We start from the raw sequence: 22,160 nt of genomic DNA, 5'->3' as shown, positions 1-22,160 counted from the left end.
GGTTCATTCACCTCTGCAAAACAGAGGTGCTCTAGACGCATATGTATGTGCACAAAACAAATGACAGAGAAAATTCCTGGAGCAGTGTGATGAGGACAGCAGATAAATATTCATGGCACTATCATTCTTCATTTGCAGGTACAAGATGCGTCAGGGTTTTTCAGGTATCGTTCTGCGCTAGTGCGAACGTCTTGGTAAAGCCGGGATAATCGCTATACCAGTCAGCTCCGAGACAACTTCACAGCAATGAACTTGGTTTCATTAGCAGAAACCGTGTGTTGACATGCATCACATCACCACCATTTTTCCTGAATGAAAGCATTTTCTAACGATGCCTCAGATGAACTTCATTTACGCAGCTGTCTAAACCCTCCAGAGACTGAAGTGTTCCATTTAACCCTCACTAGCTAATTGGTGGGGGCCTGTACCATTAAGCGTAATTACCCAACAGTTATTTGCTATTCCGATACACATTTGTGTGTGCAAGTGACGAAAGCACAGTTTGAACTGAATATTTTCTTTTAAAAATGCAGTTGTTGCCTGATTCTCAACATCTCTATCATCTCTGGATTTTTTTTTTATAGGAGCGAATTGCATTCAGGGGGACACTGCTTGCCCTTCTTTGCCTCTTTTTGTCAAGACTGATGATGTTTGACAGACAGGACCAGGGTCGGGTCAACATCTCATTAGACCTCAACCAGACAGAAAGGCTCCTCTTCAGCCACTTGATGACAAAGACCCTGACAAATCCTTGACAGAGGGGTTCTGTTATTTTGCAAATCCTCGCTACTGACCCTGCCTGCATGTCCCCCGTCTTTGTCACTTCCTCGCTGAACTGCCACTTCAAGCAGAGATGTCACATGGTAGAAGGTAATGACTTCTCAAACCTGTCTAGAAACCAGAAATGTAAAATAGCACAGAAACCTTTGCTCTGCATGACAAATGTCTTAAGGAGAATAGGATTATCAGTTCTCATTTAACATTTAATTAGCAACAGTGAAAAGGCAAATTGATCAATTATTAACTATCGCTGCTTTCGGAAGTTTGTCGCAGTTGCTCTTTGGAGAAAGCTGTCTGTAATGAGCATGGCAATGACACCTTTTCCAAGGTTGGCGCCAGTCGAGATAGTCTTAATTTATTAACAGTTTTAATATAGGGTTAACACATCACAGAGCAACTTGGAGTTCTGTATCTTGCACAAGGGTCCTTTGGCAAATATTACGTCAACAGTCACATATTTAACTTGGAAGTCTCACACATTCCCAGAAAGTGTACTTCAAGTTTCAGATGGGATTACCCTGCAGATGTGTTTTTGTATTGTGCTTGCATACACCAGATTCTTAGCTCTGTTCCAAACGATCTGTTTCAGTGTTTGTAGTTTTGAATGGAACAGGAACTCCAGCTGACCACGCCCTTTAAGCAAGACACGTATAAGACAGAGAAAAGAAGCTAACGCTAGCAATGCAGCGCATTCAGTTTACGACTCTGCAGCTGTTACAGATCTGAATGGGATATTAATAATAATAATAATAATAATGGATTGGATTTATATAGCGCTTTTCAAGGCACCCAAAGCGCTTTACAATACCACTATTCATTCACTCTCACATTCATACACTGGTGGAGGCAAGCTACGGTTGTAGCCACAGCTGCCCTGGGGCAGACTGACAGAAGCGAGGCTGCCATATCGCGCCATCGGCCCCTCTGGCCAACACCAGAGGGGCCGATTCACCGCACAATCATAGTTTTTGATGCATGTGTACGTGTAGGCTGATTTTGTCGGACATGTCATGATTATAAATGGGGCATTTTAGTACACGGAGCAGCAGCAGAGTTAAAATCGATGCATTGGTCATTGCTTTTGCAATCAGTGACTTCTGTACAGTGCTGTAATCATTTATGCTGATGATTGAGGCATGTCTGACTAGCTGTCGTCTTTGCAAAACAATAGGTTTTTGCACAAAATCAAAGCGATCACGCAGTTTTTCCCCACTGTTTTTCTGGTCTCTCATCTTTTCCAGCTACCTGGGAATATCTATGTCCCTGCATAGACATATTATAGACATATTTGCAGACTTGTGCTTTAAAATGCAAACCAGACAGGTGAGAAACAAAGGCAAAACAACACAAGACTACACAGCATGCCATCAGTGATATCAAAGCATGTTTGATGTAGTTAGTGTGCAATACTGTTTTATCAAAGATTTTTATTTATCCCGAACATCTAGTATCATTATTTATCACATGTAATATTTAATATGGAAATGTCTCAGTTTACTACATATAATGTTGAAGCTTCTATATCGGCAGATTTGGATGCACATGAAAAATTAATTAATGTTTTTTTACTTAGTGTTGTTTAAACTGTGTTCATGTAATACATTTAGAGGAACTGCATTAAAAATAATGAATGCTAGTTTAACTTTATACCGTGCGTTGCTTCTGCTACACTTACACGAGTCAGTGTAGTGTACAAAGTGTCAGTGCTCAGTTGATCTCAGTTGCTGCTGATATCGCATTAGTTTTTCCTCTATTCAAGCCAGAGGTCTGAGAGCCAACCTGTGAGTGAGAGAGCGCACATTTGGGCTGCCAATTAAAATGCCTTTTGACCAGCACAACACATCTCATTAGTATTCACAGCTGCAAGTGTGAATGTCTGGAAGACCAGAGCTGCAAACATGGCATGACCTTGCCTATTTGCAGTGCAACGCCTCCCACAGAGAAGAAGCCAAAGATGACATGGCCATTAGTGTCTATTCCTGTCATGATGAAAGGTCACTTGTTAACACTAGCCACCAACAAATTACACTCTTAAACATGCTCCCGTGTAATGCAGAGCCTAGTAAATATGCATTCATAGCATCGACAAGTTGATCAGGTATGCCAGTGGAATATAATGAATACCAATACAGCAGTTCTATCACAACCACTGTCTCTACTATTTTTTAAGCAGCAGAGCTCATACCATAGTGGTGGTGTTTTAAGTAGTTTCATGCTTTACATACAGGCTGTTACAGGATTGCATAAAGTCACAGTATATGCAGGTAAAACATTGTACTTGAGAAATTCTGGCTGGAGGGGTGTCTTTAAATTTGTGACCTTGACTGAAGTCAAGTGGCTGCTCCTCATGTTGGACTGTCACACACCCCTTCTAGTCTAAATTCATCTTCTTTTCTTCCATACAATTCTATTTTGTTATCTCAGCTTTGCAAATGGCTTGCTGACACGATGCCAAGTCAAAAAAAAAAGAAGAGGAAAATGGCACATTTACGCTGTAAAAAGAATATGTTCTGTTTTCTTCTTTTTTGCCCTAATGCCATTGGCTTCTTACTTATCTGTTTCTGCCCACGTGGTGTCCAAACTATCAACATACCCTGAGGTGAACCTGCAATATTTAAATATCTTACTTTTAGCATAAGTGACACAGCAAAGCTATCTACTAAAAGTAAGTGTTTTGCCATATTACCTATGCTGGCCCTTGCTCAAGGTTTTTTTCCATTATTTGAATAGATTCTGTGATGCAGACGAGCCATTTTCCGTTGAAAATCGATAAACAGAAAGACCAGATGATGACTCCTTTGCATTTGTAATATTATGGTCTGTTTGAGATTGGATGTAGCTTCCTGAAGTGCTTATTCATCAGCTATTGGATGCTGACTTTGTTATTACTCTTCTGTCAGTTGTATTGTTTATGCAGCTTTACTATGAAATTCCCTTCCACAAAACTAAAGAAGGAAGAGCTGTATTCATTGTTATTTATTTATTTAGTTAAGATGACATTCCACTGTCAGCCCTCTTTTATTTTTCCATTACAGTATAAGGAGGCAATAAGATACTTTTCTTATTCGTCCCATTTGCTTTGCTGGCAGGTGGAATATAAAGTGAAAAGCACCGAAGAGTAAATTGAAATGTTAAGCACAAGAGTCAGCCAACCAGTTTAATCAGCTCTCATGAAGCACCTCCAACTTTCAAGGTTATGGAGCTTTTGCACAAACTGTCTATAATGATCTGCTGTTATTGTTTGACAAATCAATATCCATTATAAGTGAATTTAGATGGCGTTTTATGATAAAAACAAAGCATAAAGGGAGCTCGAGGGTAGAAGGAGAGATGAAGGAAAAAGGTGCTTTATCCTTATGGCTTACTGGGAGAGGAAGAAAGGAGTGAAGTTTATAAAAAAGGTCTTGCAAGGTGTGCACTTTCTCCGCTGTGTGGCAGCAGTAAAAGTGGTTGTACTGCTGTGGGGATAAATAATGCAGAGGGCTGCTGCGTTAGCGACAGGGTTGGCACTGAGCACGAGAAAGGAGGGGTTTAAGCACACACACACACATGCACACAGTTGCCTCACTCATCATTATGACTTTATGCACGCAACTCTACTACTTGCATGCCAAGCCAGCTTCCCGAAGGAACTTAAACACCCTTGCATCCTAAGCATATTTCATATCACATTAAACAAATTCTGTCATTTATGTGACATGTTTGGAACTTTATGGTACACATTTATCATTGCACCCTAATGTCATTTTACCATGGCAGTCTATAATATTTTATTTTACAAGGCAGCACATAAGTGAGGCAGGGCAGAGATAGGACACAAAGGATTGCAGGGCTGCTAGCAGGATATTTATGCTTTTGGAGAGAAGGGAAAAGGTGCAGCGAACAACAAGGAAACGAACTATAAAGAGAACAAGAGAAATAAAAAGAAGAAGGGAAACAGAGTGAGTGAGACGCTGGTATCAAAAGACAAGCACCCCTCGAGTACAGAAAGAAATAAAACCTCTTTGGCCAAACCCTAACCAGGATTACTCGGCATTGTTTGCGGGTTCAAGAATTTCTCGGTCTAATGGCATTAACACTGGGAGAGGTCACAGAAATAAAGGGTCTGATCCCTTACGATGCTGCTTTTGGAAGAAGGGCGGTTGTTCTTTTCATAATGGCATTCTGTTTTAATTTCCTGTCCTATTCATCACCATCAAACTCCTGTCATCATGTGCCTTTTAAATAATCTTCATTAAGACCAGCCTGAACTGAATACCTGCTGTGATTCTTCTCTTCTTGTGTTTTATGCCAAAACTACCATGTTGCTACAGCGTGATTATACTGTTACTAAGAGAACACGCCGCAGAGGCAGCGAGGATCAGGATACACAGAACTGACAAGTGTGTTGCAGTGTAATCCATCAAGATATACAGAAGCTCCAGCGCACCTATCTCTAAAAGGCCATCCTATTGCCTCAAAAGGTGTCTTAAAGGAAGAGTTCAGTATTTGAGGGGAAATATAATTATTTGCTTTTCCCCTCCAAAGAAAAAATGACATGAGATGACTGATATGGACCTAATGTCTCTGTCGAGATGGGAGTCTGGACGTGGATAATGTGTGTTATTTGAGGCAGGAAAAAATGGCTACGCTGGCTCTCTTAGGGAAAAAAATATGTCCACCAGCTCCTGTAATGCTGAATTACTGTCATAATATATCTCTCAGTTTTGAGGAAAACAAGTGTAGGTACAAATCTGAACTGTTGTCAGTGGGGATGCACCAATTCAGCCTTTGCTTTTCAAATACCAATTCTGATACTCAACATACAGTAAGTACAGATAGACAGCACCAGGACTCTGATTTTCCCAACTTTAAAATATGCTTGTGAAATCAGTGGAAAAATAACAAAGATCAACTTAACATAAGGCAACACATGTACAGATATTTTGCAGTGGCGGCAAACGAGCTGATGTGGCTTGCTGAAAAAACATTTAATTTTATAAAAGGATTTACATTGGTCACTTAATGGCATGTAATCACATCAGTGCATAATCATATCAGTATTGATGCCACTGCTAATCTGGCATATTGGAGCTACATTCTTTTTATTAGCCAGTAATAAACCCTAGAAGGTCCTAGCAGATAGAAAAAAAAAACGAAGATGAATTGTTTGATTTGCTGTTTCAGACTCTGCAGCGGTTTGAAACTACGCCATATACCCTTTTAGCCTTAAAGTAAAAATTGAACTACCTTCATCGAGCAGAGCAGGACTGGCCAAAGCCAGACGTACTGTAGGCACCGAGCCAGATTACTACTAATAGGAGTAATTGCACAGAAATGTCCATCAAACCTTGTCTGCCCAGGAAAGCAGGGAGAAATCATTAATGAGGGTTAAACAGAATGATTGCGAGCGCTTTCGTTGGAAGGTAAGTTGTGTTTTCAAATTTCCTCCAGCCACTTATCTAGTCAACACACGCATTAGCACAAATGTAAAAACAACAATTTGTGATAATCGTTTTACCTCAAAATACATCCTCAGCCACAGCAGTAGCTGGACATACATGAACACACGTGTTGGATTCATGTCTCAGTGGCACAAACTTGGTTAAACTGTGAGATCTGTAAGATCAGACAGACTGGATAGTGTAAATAATTAAGTCAAATGAGATCAAACATGTTAATTACTAAACTTGCATGTTTCCCTGTTGTAATCTTCCTGTATCAAGATTGGGAACAAAGTGTAAAAGGATATTTGTTAAAAAGCAAAACAAAAAAATCTCTTTAAAGCTCAAAGTCATTTGTAGCTTGAAAATATCCTCATGAGAGAAAAACGTTTTGCTCAGTAGGCACTACGAGCCAGTGTATCTCCATTGAAAACAATAGAGAATTAAAGTATTTACATTGGAACTCTGTGCCCTGAGCCACAGCATTCCTCACCTTATTATAGAGTATCATCCCCAAGGTCCTCGGGTTCAGATTGTGCCTCAGAAATGACATCAAATAAAAGAAGAGTTACTTTGGGTGGAACATCTTGGCCTCCCTGAATAATAATTATATTGCTCGCCTTCCCTTGAACCACACTTTCTTCTTGCAGGAGCAGAATATTTTAAATATTAAAATGACATGTTCTCTTTCGCTCTTCGTCTCCCGTGGTATGTCATTGTGAAGGAGGTGTCCATATATAGCTACGGACTACGAGCTGTCATCTCATTCTCATCAATCACATAGCACATACCCAGTCATTATTTTTAAGAAGTCACCTCTCCCTGATGGCCGGTGGGGCTCTATCTCACCTGTCACAATGTGGCTGCCTCTGCCAGAGCTGATGCAAGGCAAAGTAATGGACCAGAGGTGAAGGACCTGTGGCAGCCCCTAATCACCAACAGAAAACCAAATCATCTGACTGGATGGCATGTCTCAACTCACAATGGTATATGCAGTAGATGCCAGTTCTGAGGGATTGCTAAGATGAACTGAAAGTTAACTTGTTGTGCTTTTCATATATATATATATGTATGCACACTCAAACTCACACCTCACACACATAATGCTGAAAACTCCAATTAAAGGTCAACATTTTCAAATGTTCAGATCTACATATGAGCTGAAATCTCAGGGGCTGGATTGTTCTAAATGTTTAGTTTATGACATATTAGGAAAAAACACTTTTAGATGTTTATGATCAATGAGAAGTAGTTAGAGGGTAGCCAACAGAAGACAGGGGTAGAACTGAAGAGCTGCTCTGAGTCCCATTATCAAAGTAAAAAAGCGTTATTTTAAACTAGCACACAAATCATGCAAAGCTACTTTAGTAACATCCAGGAATAAATTCATGAAGTTGGAGATGAGAATAATATGTCACATTTAATGCATTGCTAAGATTAGAATTTTTTCATCAAAAGCTGGCCTTGAAGATTGGATACTCCAATTTCGAGAATGTCAAGAAGAGCCTTTAATATCGAGTTTGCTCAGTGTGAAGGACATGAGCTCTATCTTCAAGCAGACAGTATTAATGCACATGTAGGACCTGGCAGCAGCTTAACCTCATTCCACCAAGATCTGACACTGAAAGGGCCGCCCTCGCTCTCTATTCTGTTCATATTTTTGCAGATGATGTGGGGTGATGTTTTTCTTTGTTTATTTGTTTTTGTTTTAGTGACACAAGGTCGCCAGCTTGCACTAGAGAAGTCTGCAACAGAGTGTGAAGCAGTTTGGATGAGAGTTAGCACCACAAAGTCTGTTCTCAGCCAGAAAAGGGTGGAATTCCCACTCCAAGTTGGGAATGAGTTGTTCCCCCGAGTAGAGGAGTTTCAACCTCTCAGAGTTCATGAGCGTGGGAAGAATGGAGCAGGAGACTGACATATTAATTTGTGTGTCATGTGCTGTTATGCGGAAGCTGCATCCATCTGTTGTGACAAAGAGAGAGCTGAGCATGAAAATTAGGTTGTCAAGCTATGTTCCTATCCTCACCTATGGTCACAAGATGTAGAAGTGACCAAATAAATGAGGCTGCACTCACAAGTGGTTGAAATGAGCTTCCTCCAATGGTGTCCAGAGTACAGCTTCCAGTTTAGGTGGTTTGAGTATCTGGCTAGGATGCCTCCTGGGCACTTCCCAAATGAGGTGTTCCAGACATGTCTGATGAAGAGGATGTCCCAGAGCAGACCAAGGACACCCTGCAGAGATCTCTTGGCTGCCTTGGTCTCTCTATAGAAGAACCAAGGAGGGTGGCCAGGGAGAGGGAGTTTTAGGCATCTGCACTGCCCCCACCTGACCTGACCTGGACCTTCTTGGTGTTTGCATGGGCAGATGGATGGTATCCAGTGAAGGTTCTTAATGGCAACCAAAGGGCTTAAAACAACACGCCTTGGAGCGACATTTTTCTAGATTGCTAAACTAGTGAAGTAGTTAATCTCTACTTTGAGTAATCTGTAAATCACAGTTTACAATACAAGAATTGTGAAAAAGAGGGTGGAGTTTAACTGGCGGATAGTATTTATCAGTTCTGACTTTGACATTGGAGAAAGGGAAACTACTTTCTGCTGCTCTCTTATACACAAAGGGTTGCCACAGCGGTTCGCTCTGCATATTTGATGTGACAGATTTTTATTCCAGATGCTTTCATGAAACAATCCCCAAAAGGACTTTTGTCTCCTCCCAGGATATAACAAATGATCTTTGGCTTGTTATGCAAATGTTTTTCACATGCAAGATTCAACGAAGAAAAGATAATCAGATAATCACCAAAGGAAAAATTAAATGATTCTTGTGTGCTGAGCCATTTTTCTCTTGCACCGCAAACTGGTTTTGATTTTTAGGGGTTTTTTTGTAAATAGGAAAATATTGGATGGACTTTAATAAAACCGGTTACACTATTCACGTCTACCTCAGATAAAACCTGTTTTTGTCATTATCATGGAGTCTGTCATCTTTAATTTGTCTAATGCTTGCTGAAACATAGTCATTCGCATCAATCTCTGGTGTACTTTTTCAGTTAATTGTTAACTAGAACATGGTTACATGGTTAACAAAGAAGAAAGAACATGTAGCATTGTAGCTAAAACACAATCTTAATACTGTGAGAAATGTAACATAACAATGATAGATGGTGCAGTCACTAGCATGGCTGTAATTTTCTATTCTTATCTTTATTGTGCTGCAAAGTATTTTAAAACTAAACCATACATAAATATATATTAGTTGGAATTATCCAATGATTTCCCCTATACCAACCATACCTTATTTGATTTACAGATTTTGCAGTTAAAGTACAAAAAATATAAGTCAAATCAATCCCGTCCAATAGCAACATTATTTTCCAGTGAGTGCGATGTGGTGAACAAAAACCATCCCGAGTACACGCTGAAGGGCATTCTTTGTACATTTTACTCGCTCAGACTGAGCTGCTCTCTGAACACATATCCAAACTGGCCGAAGACGTACATCCCTGCTGAGTTTAATTGTAAAAGTTGCTGGATCAATGTACCGGATTACTACATCAAATAACTCACATGTGAATCCACATCCACATTTCTAAGGAAGCCCCCGGAGTTCATATGCCTGCCTCTGAAAAGCAAAGGCAGCTCTGTGAAACAACACAACTTCAAATTTGTCTTGCAAGACTTTCTGGTGTTTTTCAAAAGAATCTTTTTTATAGTGGTCAATATTCAGACTGCCAGTTGCTTACCTCTTTACAACCTGCACAGGGATTGTGTTTCCTAGTTCCCTGAGATGTCTACCTGTAACTCTTAAACTACTGAAAGATAAAAACACAAAGAAAATATGAAAGAGATTCAATCTTTCCTTGTCTTAGAGTCTCTGTGAATAAAATATTTTGCTTTGGCACAATGACAAGGTTGGTCTTTTTATTGTTTTAGTCAAAAACAAAAGAACAGCAGGCCAAAATAGAACTGAAAAGTCTCTGTTGAGCAAACAGCTTTCACTACACATCACTTTCCTTTTTGTGTAAGAGACGCTGCCACATGAATTAGTGATTTTGGCTTAGCTTCCCTGAAAATGGGGAAGGATGACCCTGGGATAACACAATTTAATATACTGACCTGACAGCAGCTTCCAGCCATGCTGGGGCAGCATTTCATATCTGCTGTGTAGTAAAGTTACTGGCCCATGAAATAACAGACCCAAATGAAATAACCACTGATCACAGCGACTGCTAATGATTTTGGAGTTAATTTAAAAGATCATGTGTGTGTATGGTTGTAATCAAGAGAGAGAAGGCAGGAGAAGCTGTGCGTATTGTCAGGTTTGTGCAATTCATTATCAATCAAGGGAAAGTGTCCAAGAAAATCTAAAAGAGATTACCAAATCAGTGCCTCTCTGGTGATTTTTTTTTAAACTCATTGCTTCAGCCTTATTAAACAGAAAGCATGCCAAAGGTGTGAGGAGTCCATTGTCTACAGAGGGGTATGTGTAATACCTGCTATTATGTGAAACTATAATTACTGCAAAATTAGAAAAAATAATAATAATCAACCACATGCCAAACCCATCTATTTGCAAGTTAGTAATTGAGCAGTTGGGCGTTTCCCCACAGCTACTCAATCAGCATGTAAATTAACATAAATATGAGGCTGTCTGTAACCAACGGGGATGCTTACAAATGGAGCGTGAAAATTTTGTTTTTCTAACAAGCAGCTCATGATCAGAATTCACTGAACAGCTGACTTCTAAAGAATAAAATCTGCAAGGTGTAGAAAGATCATTTTTGAAATGATCCATTATATTCTTCCATTCTTCCAAGTTTATTTTGTGAAACATATAGAATACGGCAGATTTTTGTTTCAGTCACAGCGGTGCAGTCGGGTTCTTAATGGCCTGGAAATGAGCTCATCAGCAATACAGCAGACTCACACATTTTAACTCCATGGGAACAGTCAGTACCTGCCTCAAACGTACACGACCCGACTGTGAATTGCTCTTTATGTTTCAGCCTCTAGAATACTCTTGCTCAGTTCAGACAACTTGTACGTCAATCCGCAGCTATCCTCAGAAACAATATACAGTGCTGGAGGGGAGAACACACCTATGATTGAATTTACCGAATGCTTCTGTTGCATTAAAGTTGGCTCGGATGTTTACAGACAGCAGCTAGTTTCAGCTTTGATTACTTCCAGCGAGTTCATATAGTATTGGGAGAACACGCGTATTAAAGCATCCAATAACCATTCATTTGAGCTTTCTTTTTAAAGCCAGTAGGTGATCAGGAGACCATTTTTCTTTCAAATAAAAGATCATAAAGAAGTGGGTCATAAGGGAACACGGTAAGTCTGGTAACCTCAAACCAATGCCCTTCACACTTTTAAAAAAATAAATAAAACAGGTGTGGCGACAGCACTTTCTCCCTGTTGGTGATAAGCTCATTCATTATAAGCTTTGTAGGAGGATTAGTAATAGGGATGCCAGATTCCTATAGTGAAGCCAGAAAAACCACTAGGACAAATGGTGATGAGCCAGTGAGAGCTTTGTGTTGGATGAGTTTGCTCAACATTAGATTAACTCTGTGCTGCAGATTGAATGCTTACAGGATGTAGCTGGAAGTTGATATTCATTGGCTACTAAAACCTGAAATATACTGTCGTAACTACAATGTCAGGCTGAACAATGAATAATGGATAACAACATTAAAAAAACATAGGATTGTAGGATCCACTGTCCAAGTTTATATCTATAATTCCAGGAGAGCAATATATGGAGAAGTCGAGTGATGACTTAAGCTCGAGGATAACATGTGCAGTTCCACTCTGCCTTTCCTGGAAAATGCATTCACAATGTCGTATTTGATAGCACACATAAAAATAATGGAACCAACACAGCAAGTTAGAGGATTGCTTCCTTTTCTAAACTCCGAACACCTGACCAATCACAGAAGTAGATTTGAGATTGCTGGTTTCAGAGATTTAAATAGAGGGTTGAACACAAACGCCCCCTAATCTGCAATCAGCAAGGTTCACGGAGAGGCAGTTTCTCAAACTATTCAACTGTCTGACAAGCATTTCTGGTGACATATTCAAACCTCTTAAACCAGCTCTGTTTTTCAAGAAGGTGCAAACAAACATTTCAGTGGGAAAGCACTCAACAAGCATTTTTATTAGCAATGCTTGTTGAGTGTTTTATCAGTTCACCTGCCTATTCATGCAATTATCCAATCAGTCAATCATCTGGCAGCAGTGCAATGTATAAAACTGCTCAATGACATTTTTAAAAACGCAACAAAACAAAAACCTTCAAGTAACCAAGAGTTTCAAGGATAAGTGTAAGACACAAGAGGAGAATGAGCAAATGCTTGATGCTGGATTATAAACGATAAGAATATATAGAGTAATATCCTTAAAATATAATACAGGGAGTCCTTTTATAGTATGAAAACTAACAAGATTTTAATAACTACCTTAAGGAAGCTTATAGAGACTACAGACTAAAATATGGGGACTACTACTAAGGCCATACACTTATCTGTGGGTGCAGCAACTTTTCTTACAAAGCAGGAAATGCTCACTTCCCACAACAAACCTGTTATGTTAAACTTCACTCACACAGGTGCAGCTGCTTGTTGTTACATTGAGTAAAACCCTGGAGACGGGCGAGCTGTCGCAGATTTAAATCTTAACTCACAAGTGTGTTTACAGGTCTAGAGTTGTTTACAAGCTGGCCTGATTGACAATATGTTGTTCTTTCTTTATGATTGTTCTGCATAGTCTTTTTATACTTTTTTATGTCCTTTATATTTTGATATTTTTACATCTTGATAATAATTCTGTTTCCTCCTTTGATATTGTGACTTCTTTCCTAAATTTGCAGCATTACTGATATCAAGACTTCTTCCAGCCATGATAACCATGTAATGTAAATTTGACATAGCTGGAGCTTTGAGGTGAATTGGCCACAATGGCAGAACACAATGTTGGGTTCCACTCCACTGAGCATAGGCTCACCCAAAGTGAACAGCTGAAGACCGTAGCCTGGTCTGATGAGGCTTGATTTCTGCTGAGGCTGGCAGATGGTGGGCTCAGAATGATTTCGTGAACCCAGCCTGGATTGTTACCAGTCCAAGCTGGTGGTAGTGATGGAGATTGTGAAATGTTTTGTGGTATATTCTGGACCTTCTATAAACAGAACTTTGTACCTTCTAATGGCTATTTTGTGCAAAATATGTGTCCGTATCACAAGGCTAAATCTGTCTTTCAGTGGAAGTTACGGTGTATATATCAATGCAGATCAAAGGGAGGCTTCATGGTGTTCCTAATAAAATGATCATTGGGTATTTACCAGCTTTTCAGTGTGTTTCATACTAAAAAGGCAGGGTTTAGGCGGTTTATTTTAAGGTGAGGCCAGAATCTGTTGGGTAAGCCCTGAATAATCACAAGGCATAACCTGCTCTTACTTTCACAAAGAACTGTTTGATATTCATATAGAGGATCAAAGGAGAAGGACACTTAGAAGCTATGTCTCAGTCTTTATAGTTGATGCTCTTACTAATCCCTGCACTCATAAAAGTAGGTTGCACTAAGTATCCCATATAGAGAGACTAGAAATGTGCAAGAGAAGCATATGATTTGCATAGCTGGGAAATCAAATAACAATATAGCACTAGGTCCTTGCTGCGGTACAGTTAAGGAAGCAGTGAGACGACAAGTGATATGGACAGCTAAAGTGTAATTGGGGAGCCATCTGCATAAATGTGTTCAGCTGATCTTGCATTTTCAATATGTCAAAGCTTTACAATGTCTCCCTGCATTAGAATCCATCACATAAGCGCTCATCGTGGAAGCTCCCTGTAAGTTCATTGCTGGGGGAAGGAGAAAAAGAAAAGGAAATGTCTATATTGCCTCATTCAGCTGCATGAAATTGAATAAAATGATGTGAAAAAGACGTGTTGTGATGCTGGGAATCACCAAGAATAGATATGCCAAATACATAAAGACATTTTTATAGTAGTTTGTTGTACAAATAGGAAGTTAGTGGAAGAACACAGCAATATGAATTCTGATTAAATGATTGTGGGCTGTATGTAACGGTGAGCACAGCGGAATGACACGGATCAACCAGTCGTCATTGACAGTATCTCATGTGGATTCGTTGAAGGAGCACTTGTGGGCAGAATCTATTTTTGCATGCACTGTATGTGTCTGTGTGAGTGGTTTTAATGAAGTCAAATGAGTACAAATGAGTAGCTGAAATGATCATAAGCTGGAGCCTGAAGTGACAGAAAGCTGATATTCAGAGTGAATGTACGTCCACTGGTAAGCATTTTGTCCCAGAATCAATGTTAGCATCTGCAGCTCAAGCACGGCTTGTATTTATCATGATGAAACCTTTGGGATTTAATTTTCCAAAAACACATAAAACCCCCTTGTTTTGTACAATGAGTTTACAAAGTCAAACAAATGTTCCACTTATTTATTAGTTTTTTTTCTACAGCTTTCTTCTATTTTCTGACAAGGAATTCCAGACTAAACGAAACAATAATGACGGTATATGTCTTGAACTGTTTCAACACAGTGGCTGAAAACCCTGCTCCTCCTTTGGTTCTTACTAATCTGCATGATGTACTTTAAAATGCCTCATTTACTGGGAGGTGTTTTGAAGGTCAGGAAGCAGGAATGACCCCAGTCGCTAGAAAAACAATTTTTTTGAGGAACATATCCAGAGATAATTAACCACAGCAAATTGAAGCTGCTACATCTGCCCCAATCTGTTTATGCCAGCGTGAAAAATTTCCATTCAGTTCTCTGCAGTGTGATTTATTGGCTTCTGCTACAACAATAATGGCTGCAAAACTAGTTTAAACAACAGCTAAAACAGAATAGATTACTAGTGCTACTTTCATATGCCTGTCTCTGAGTTCACAGTCTCACACTGGAGCTAGGTTTGTTCTTTAGAGCCATTGGTAACACTGGTCTGTCATGTAGTTACATCACGAATACATCAATACATCCAAACTGCTCCCCTGGCATTATCAACTGATGAACAGAACATCGCGTGTTCAGTCTTAGGGGGAAAAAAAAACAGTCTCAGAGAATGTCAGCAACAGGGCAAGTAGTCCCTTGGCTTCGTCAGCATATGAGAAACTGACAAATGTCAGGGCCTCCATCATGAGCTGCTGGCCTTTCCAAAACTGAGGGAGCCAGACACACCTGTTTCACCTCCAAAAGACAATGAAGACAAGAAACACAAAGATTCACAGAGACAAAGAAACTGTCACCTTCAGTGCATCACCTTCGCTAAATAAAGCCGTCATCACGCAACATTACCTCTCTTAAATCAAGGACAAACTCAGAATTTGAATAAAATCTCTTTGAATATCTACCCGCACCTATCCCCCTCCTATCTCTGTGCGCACATACACAAAGGTATTGATTCTGTTCTTTTTTTTTTCCTGATGGCTGAACTTGAGACACTGGCTGAATCCACGCTGACGTAGTACGAAGTCATAACGCTTCTCCCTATAAGACATGTGAATGCTCAGAGGTGGAGAGCGAGTCCATCTGTTCATGTACACGTCCATCTGTTCCACAGATTCATCCTTTCTATCTACATTAACATCCACACTGGCCTATTTCTCTGACTGACTGACTGGGTTTTGCATCATACAATATAATTTAGCCGTAATTAACTATCCAAAGCCGTCTGCTTAGAAGTTATGGAAACTAAAGCATGAGTTTGCAGCTCTGCACAGCACTGAGAGCGCTGAAAGCACTGACCTTTCATTTTTAGGTCACAGAAGCCCAGCATCCCAAGCTTAGTGCGTCTTTGTGGCCCTGTGAATTTTAGTGTGACATTTACTTGTTTTATTCTGCTTCGAAAAAATGGAATATTCAACCACTTAACGCCAGTTGCAACAACTGGTCTTTATTAGCTGCTACGCTGGTTCTGAGAACAGACTGTAACCCTGAAAGACCAGAGCAAAGGAAATAGAAATGTCACCAACACTGAACCAGAGGCCTGCACAGAGAGTATAGAAACCCTCTGGCTGCCATGCAGTCTAACTTAAACATGAAATGGTCCACAGGGAAATAAATAAATAATAGTTGTGAGCAGGGTAGGATTAGAAAATGATAGAAAACTTGAAAGATAGTATATGCTAAGCATATAAATATGAACATCAGTACACAGCGATTGATGGTTTTGGAGAAAATTAAAGTGCATTTACTGGTTTGCTTGGAGGGGAAAGCACTTGTTAAAGTCTGAAACAATTGAGCTCAGACCTCAAGTGACATCAAGTTTAAATAGATTTGCAACCTCTAATTCAGCTCTTCATTTTTTTACACACCCAGTGGAATGGCAACGTTCATCTAATGTAAAGATCTATTACGCCCAAACTTGGTATTATGGGTATAGCCTTACAGGCGTATACTATATTGTAGACAAAAAAGGCTCAGATGGTGCAACTGCTCTAACAATTATTTCAGACTTAAAACAGGAAGTTATGACTTATAGCTTAACCCCAGATGTGATTAGTGCAAATAAACCCCTGGTCTCAAAACAAAATTCAGCCTCCATAGTTGAACTTTTTCAGGCCATGATTAATATCAAGTCAGTGCCAATGCTGTACGCTGTTATACATCATTAATGTATGATCTTCTGAAAGGACACAGCATCAGGTGAGTGTCTATAATGAGGTGGAATAAGTTTGGTATAAACAAGGATACAATTTAGCAGAGAAAAGGCAGCTTTTTGAAACTGCAGGTATTATTTTTTTAAAAGTTCCAACATAAGTAAATGAATCTCCCGAGTTTCAATTCTATATGGCCCAGAGATTTTGATATGGATTGCAAATCTGATGGTGCAGCATTTATCATTGGTATACGGTAAAACGCAACACATCCGCCTTTATCATCACTGACAGGTGCGCAGGTGGTTTTTCTCACACTAACATTCATTATACTTTTGCAAAGCTCAAGCAAAGTGAGAAAAATGATTGCCGGCAACATTTAACTGGATCCAGTCCTGCAGGCTGAATAATAAACAAGAAATAAATACATAAAAAATAATAATAACCTGGCATCTACTGGCTGATATTGACATGTATTTGTTGACTCATGCATGTAGGCAGAGCAGTGCCTTAGTGTGATGAATAATAATCTTTACTGGCAAAGAGAATGATTAATGAGCTTCCCATTACTGACACAGAGACCGTATGCAGAGAAATGTGGTCGTCTGCTTAGTGTAAAATTTAAGGGGTACAAGCAGCTGTGTGGGATGCATTAGTGTTTAGTATTGTGTGTCTGTGTGTGGATACAAGTCTACTCAATGTGTCTGAGACATCAAAAAGAAAACAGGTGCTCTATGTGAAATGTAAAGCACCGTATTAAACAAGGTTTGGGGGAGCAGTGTGCACTGGCTTAATTAACACTTAAAACCGGCTAACATCACTGGGCAAATTATTCTCAAACCATCTGAAAACATGAATAAGGTGTTCAAAGTATTATTTTGCTGCTACGCACAAATATGAGCCACATCCAGAGCAGGTCATTATTCTTTTTCTGTATTCGGATGCATCTCTGCATTTCTTAAATTCACTTCTCTCTGTCTGTTTTACAACACTACGTTGACTCATTAAAATGACCCTTATTTAATGAATGAACACATATAGTGACAGAAAACAGCAGCAGGAGAGCTCTACAGTCTATTTCATTAATCATTGTATCTCACATACGCTGGCTAATAACTAACCCCAATTACCTAAATGTGAAAGAGAGGAAACAGCCGTGGTTATTGTAAGTGACGTCAAAGATGACATGTTAAAAAAGTGCTAAGGCTGTGAGACAGCACGTACAGAACACAAAGGACAATCAAAGTTATTTGCCTATTAAAGAGAAATGGCTAATTTTCTAGCAGGCATTGGCTTTGTTTTTATTAAAAAGAACATCTTAATTTTACTCCTTTGGTAAGAAAGACGTGAGAAGGCATTGAACACTGAACAGAATATTAATAACAAGCTCAAAGGTGGGTTCAACTGTTAGATAGGTTTATCTATAATTACTATAATCAGGACAGAGGCAAAACCGTGTGAATGCTCTTCATTTTTTATTTTATTTTATTATTTATTTATTGGTATTTACACCTTGAAATTGCTCCTGAAACATCTCAGGGAGGAAAGTTTGCAGAAACAACCCGAAATGACAACTTGTGCATCTTGCTGGCTACACTACCGCAAAACTACTCGCCAGGCACAACCAACAACTTCTGCAAAATAAACCGGAGACTTATTGTCCACAAACAAAGAAGGAATCTCAAAACAACAGGAAGAGACTGATATATTGGAACATATGATGACTGGGGGGTCAAAACTGATGTCGTTGAGACTGTCAGATTCTGATCCACCATCTCAAGAGCATCTGGTTGGGAAAGGCTCTGCTTTTTCAGAATGACAATCTGAAGATCTCAAACACACTGGCAATCAGTGTTGGTCAAGTTACTTGAAAAAGTAATCAGTAACTAATTACCGATTACTTCCCCCAAAAAAGTAATCCCGTTACTTTACTGATTACTCATTTTCAAAAGTAATTAATTACTTAGTTACTTTTTAAAAACACGATTTACAACCTGAATAGGTGATAAAGTGATAGATCTTTCAGCCCAATTCTACTTTTTCTGCATAATCCATCATACAAAATGCAATCAAATGGAAAAGTCTCTTTTTAAAACTTGTTTTATTAGTTTTAACCTTTTAACTTTATGCATCAAGCAAAAATTTTATTATATGCAACATTCTCCGACTGGAAGAAATTGTTTAACATTTAAACTTATTTTCTGCACATTCCAGCACATAAAATATTTTGTGTGTGTGTGTGTGTGTGTGTGTGTTTACACTCACTCTTTCAAATAGATGCAAGTAAAACACAGCAGAAAATAAATAACATCATAGACTAGCGGTCCTGTTGCTCTATTTTCACCTGTAAAGCAGGAGTTGGGTAGGCGGAGGTTTGCCCTGGTGCAGGTGAGCCGCAGAGGTCAGTTGAAGAATCCGCGAGTTTCTCTGTGAGTTTCCCATTACGTGGTTGCGCACTCGGTGCTTGCTTGGAAGTTTAGGGGGGGGGTTTTCGCTGTAAAAAGAAGTTTTCTTCCCACGCACACGGACGCTAATGTTTTTGTCACTTTTTATGGAATCAAGCTCAAAGTAAGGTCAGTACTTCCACACTTTAAACGCTGCACGCTCACACTCTCTCCCACACTTGATATATGATCCACTGTTGATCTGCACACAGCTGTTGCCACGAACGTCGCACTCGCTTACGTCACTGTCATGAGACATTCTTGCAAAAAAAGAAAATCACGGTTTTAGTAACGCAGTAACGCAGCGTTCCTACGGGAAAGTAACGGTAATCTAATTACCGTTTTTGCAATAGTAATCCCTTACTTTACTCGTTACCTGAAAAAAGTAATCAGATTACAGTAACGCGTTACTGCCCATCTCTGCTGGCAATGCAGTAAAAGCATACACACAATGGAACACTATTAGTCATGAATTGGACTCCCCAAAGCCCGGACCTCAACAATATTGAAGCAGCGTGGGATCATCTCAACAGAGAACAGAACAAAAAGCCAGCCAACATCCAAAGAAGAGATTCAGAATGTCCTTCAACAAACTGAGAGAACTACTCCTGAAGTCTACTGAAAAAAAATCTTTCCTAAGAGTATTCAGGCTGCACTGAACAATAAAGGTGTTCAACCTACTATTCAGTTTCAAGCTTTTGAGAATTGTCCAGACACTGTTTTTGGCTTACATATTCCATGTACATATATGTTTGCACGTGTTTCATAAATGCCTGCACCAATTTCCTGTTTTTGTAGCAAAAAAAAAAAAAAAAATGCGAGAGACTTTTGTGCAGTACGATATCGTTTGTGGCGAAAGATGCTAGGACTAGAGAGTTACATAACATATGCAGTGGTTTTCAACCTTATACCATGTGAATAGCAGGTGTTACTGAAAACAAAATAAATAAATAAACAATTAATATTACAGCAAGTATTAATAATATATATAAAAGTAAAGCTCTGTGGAAACACCTTGTAGATTTCCTGCTCTACCTTAAGCCTCTTGGGTGGAGCTTCATTAATAAAGGAAAGTCACGTAGCGGTATTTGCCTCCAGCTATGTTGTCATTCTGAGCTCTCAGCCATTCTCACACAGCTGTAATTGCCCAAAGAGAAATAGCTTGATGAAGCGTTTCAACTTGAGCCTAAAAGTCGGCATGTCCCACGGAGTCATGCCAGGATGGGAGGTGCGATGAAAGCCTTTTCACAACCTTTCAAAGGCTTTGCTCTGATAGGTTTTCTGCATGCGGAAAGCACTCCTCGGTAAATGTTCATCTTTACCTGATGCAGACCTGCAAGAAGTTAGGCTGAAGTGAAGTTCTGAAGCGATAACAAGCGCTGATCCACTTCTCACTTTCTTTGCCTGTAAACCACTGGGGAGTGTCCTCCAATTCTTCCAGTTATCTCTGAGGGGAACTGCACTAACAGCCTGCTTTCAACCTCGGAGAGTGTTAACAGGAAACTGCAACCAGCTTGGATGTTTGGCCGTATCAGAACACTGATTTTTACAAGGACATGCAAACTCTTCCTCAAGCCCTCAAATTTATGTGGGCACAAAACAGACTTTCAATGCAATCCTCCAGATGCCATCAATAAACATTCTTGTAATTAATCACAATGGCTGATTTGCACAGTTTTGCACTGGACATATGGCGAGGCTTCATGTTTCCACTATTTAAAGCTCACAATAAAGTGTTTCCACAAACTACCAATCAAAAGTTTGACGTGCACACTTTTTAACATATGGAATAAATAAATGAATCAATAATCATTTTAACAGAATACTGTATCTACATAGGTAGAGAGAGGCGTGTTTTAAAAAGCACTGCAAGACTGTATAACCCTAATATGACTTTATCATGTTAAAATGCTGATTGTTAGATTGTTTTAGATTTTATTAGATGATTATTAGATTAAAAACAATTATATTTGTAAAAACTCATACCTGTATTCTTGTTCTAAGAAATTAAGGACATCTCGTGCATGAAACTGTCAAAAGCTTTTAGGCTGGTTTTGGACAAAAAAGTCTCTTTATTGAACAAAATAAAAAAACAGAGCTTTAGCCAGAGAGACAGTTTGTAAAGTGTATAACTGAGGAAGAGGACAAACACATCAGAGCCTAACCATTCTTCAACTAAGGGTAAGAGGTGGGGCACACCCTGGACGGGTCAACAGTCCGTACAGGGTGCGTCACAGAGACGGGCAATCATTGAGGCTCACACTCATTTCCAAACCTGTAACAGCCTGGCAAACCAGGACCTTCTTGCTGTGAGGTGACACTGCTAACCACCACACTAATATGTCACTCAGTTACATTTAATAGCATTCATTTCTAATTAAATATAGATTACAAAATTAACTCCAAGGACTGGCTGGTGCAGTTACTGGTACTCAAATCTATTATGCTGCTGTGGGAACAGTTTAATAGGTGGATCGTATGATCTGTAGGAAGGGCCTGTTTAATTAATTCAGCTTCCAGAAACCACTTGAGGAATTAACAGTCGAATTGTCTTTAGAATATTTCATCTAATTGAAGGTCGCCAAGCTGTGATTGTTCTTCCTTACAAAAAGTAACGTCTTAGAGGGACGAAAGTATAATTGAAAATACAAATGATTATTTATAACCTTGTTGATGTTTTGATTTTGTTTTCTCTTAATGAATAAAATGTAGCTTTCATTTAGAACATTTTGCTCTCTGTGTGACCCGTGTCTTTTAAACAGGAATTTATTCCTCAGAATATCATATAAAAAAAGCAAGTCAGTCATTGTTAATGAGTTTTCAGCCATTTTTAAAACACTTTCCACAACTTGTGATAAAAATAAACTCGATCACCTTTGTGTGAC

The 22,160-nt window shown here is 39.3% G+C and overlaps 1 protein-coding gene and 1 long non-coding RNA gene across 6 annotated transcripts in view; one reads left to right on the top strand and one right to left on the bottom strand.

The window, feature by feature from the left end:
- Window positions 1-22,160, bottom strand: part of asic2 (acid-sensing (proton-gated) ion channel 2) — a 394,155-nt gene that overhangs the window by 45,188 nt on the left and 326,807 nt on the right. The gene's annotated exons all lie outside the window — the stretch shown is intronic.
- Window positions 11,054-11,579, top strand: LOC120741657. The gene is made up of 2 exons (XR_005697661.1): window positions 11,054-11,171; window positions 11,546-11,579. It is a non-coding gene; the product is annotated as an uncharacterized LOC120741657 (long non-coding RNA).

Source organism: Simochromis diagramma, unplaced genomic scaffold (genome assembly GCF_900408965.1).
Source record: "Simochromis diagramma unplaced genomic scaffold, fSimDia1.1 OVJJ01000321.1, whole genome shotgun sequence".
In the NCBI taxonomy this organism is placed as follows: Eukaryota; Metazoa; Chordata; class Actinopteri; order Cichliformes; family Cichlidae; genus Simochromis; species Simochromis diagramma.
The sequence above is the reverse complement of the archived record's forward strand: the minus strand, read 5'-3'. Positions and strand labels throughout refer to the sequence as shown.